This window comes from Limulus polyphemus, unplaced genomic scaffold, assembly GCF_000517525.1.
Source record: "Limulus polyphemus unplaced genomic scaffold, Limulus_polyphemus-2.1.2 Scaffold3326, whole genome shotgun sequence".
NCBI lineage: Eukaryota > Metazoa > Arthropoda > Merostomata > Xiphosura > Limulidae > Limulus > Limulus polyphemus.
Window position 1 is genome coordinate 60,732 of NW_013668936.1, and position 2,473 is coordinate 63,204.

Consider the following 2,473-nt stretch of genomic DNA (forward strand, 5'->3'; position numbering starts at 1 on the left):
TATATCTAGTAATTACTAGAGCATTCGCCAAAGTACATGATAGTTCTAGAAACGTTGCGTCACAGTAGTCACGTGACTCGCTGACGCAACAATATAAACAAAGTATTATGTTATAATATTATATAAGTATTATATAAACAAAATATTCATGGAACCATGTATGTCGTGTTAAAACATAGTCCCGAATTCAGTTAAATCTTATTATAACAACAGTAACTGTTATTAAGGAGTAAAGCCATATAACGGAATACTTCTCACATTGAAAAAAAAAAAAAGTTTTATTTTTGAATTATTGTGAATGTACAGTATATGTTGTATTAAGACATAGTCCCTAACTTAGCTAAATAGTAAATCTTATTATAAGAACAGTAATTGTCATTAAGGAGTAAGGCCATATAACTGAATAATTCTCACTTTGAAAAATAAAGCTTCTTTTTAGAATTATTGTGAATGTATATATATTTCGCCTAGTATAGTAAAAAATACTGAAAAGAACCATGACAAATATTTGCATGCAATATAACACAGCAATTTCTGATTTTCACATCTGATGACTATGAGGGAAACGCCTTAAGGAGGAAACCATGGAATGTATGTGTTCAGTCAATAAATACAGACATTCGTTTGGTGCATTCTTAGTTGTATAATCACATGACGATATCCTGAACAGTGTTACTTACATAATAAACGGAATCAATGTCTAAATATGAAGTCTAGCCATTTTCCAAAGTGTTGTTCGTCACGTCACGCATAGCATGTTCTTCCAAACAGTTTTAAAGCTTAAAAGGTTGTGTTTTAGAATAATTAATGCTAATTAAAACAAACACGAATCACTAAAGCAAACGTTACATTTGTTATTTGCTTCCTGGGAAAATGATTCATAAAACTATGAGTATGTCTCTGTCATTACGACTACAAAATAAATAAAAACAAGGGCTTAAGTTAACATGTTATAGAATAATGAAGTTATCACTTAGTAATGAAACTATAAGAAACAGAAATATGTCCAATAAATACAAATCAGTAATGTTCTTTAGTGAAAGAAGGTAGCACTCTTTTTCTCGAAAATAGTGATTTTGTTAGACGTTTGCAGCGAATGAAGTGTTTTAAGAGAACTTAAGCACGTTTATCTAAATACGAGGGGAAACTAAATACAAAACGGTGGCTCAAGTGAATCTTTTATAAAATAACGAAATAGAATGCTTGAGAGTGAAATTTTAATAAATAACATTATCCCTATCATAATTGTAAGTGAATTTTATAAATAAAATCAGCATTATTATTATTTTTTTGTAGATATTAGTTTCAAATATTCATTTAGAACGTATTTTGCGAACATTAAGCCCGGTAAACTTTCTGCAGCTAATTCATATTTTATGTGAATAAATATTTAAAAAGTAATTCCGTTAATTAACCATTTTCCAAAGTGTTATTCATTACGCGCCACATCCCTTGTTCTTAAAAACAGTTTTAGTAAGTTCAAATTGCGTTTGCAGTTTGTAGTGCGTCACGTGACCGGTGAAATTAGTCACCTATTGCGATACGTAGAATTAGTTATTCGCAGTTGCTTGTTAAGTTTATATGAGAAATATCACGTTAAACATAGACCCACATGTTGAAATTTAAGCAATATTTTACTCGGAAGATAAATTAAAGACAGTTAATTCATTCAATCTTATTATGAATATCATAATTACAATAAAAAATAAAATAAATAAAACTATAGTCTTCAAAGAATTCAAGCTGAAAACGAATCTAATTAGTTATTCAAAAATCATGTATTAAAATTTTTTATTCGATGTTTCAATCTTAATTTTTTTTAAAATTACGAATGCATAATTTTGTTTGGAACAGTTTTTCAGAATTAGGCTGGACCATAAAAGTTAGTCACTCTTCTTCCGAAATGATTAAGACTTGTTGCGAGGTGAGACAGTCATCGTTTACGCTGTGCCTAATATTTTGTTTTCTCTTCCAGAAATGTAAATGAATATATTTTCTACACAAATGATTATATAAAATAAGCCAAGAACAACATCCGAATCTGGGCAATTAATAACTTGCCCCTTTCTCTGCTCCACAGTCTGATGTAGGCGAATGTATATTGTATGACGTTGTAGAATAAAAGAAATGGTGCATAATTTGTGAAAGGTGAAAAAGAAGAAATACAAATATCGGATGATTTTGGTTAGCGAATTTAAAAAATAAAATCTTCGCTTAAACTACTTTCCAAGAATCACGTCTTTCTGAGACTGGACATTAATTAGCGTTTTTATTACATTTTTTGTTGTTGTTTCTTTCAAGGCCGCGTGGGGGTAAGAACATGCGTGCCAAACTGGTACTTGGTACAGGAAGGTATAGGTACGAGGCACGTGGTTTTCTAAACACTATTTGCTCATGCGTTAGAAATGTTCAAAGTGCTGTCGCCTCTTGTTACAATACGTTATATATATTTTGGTTTTGACACCTGTTTAAA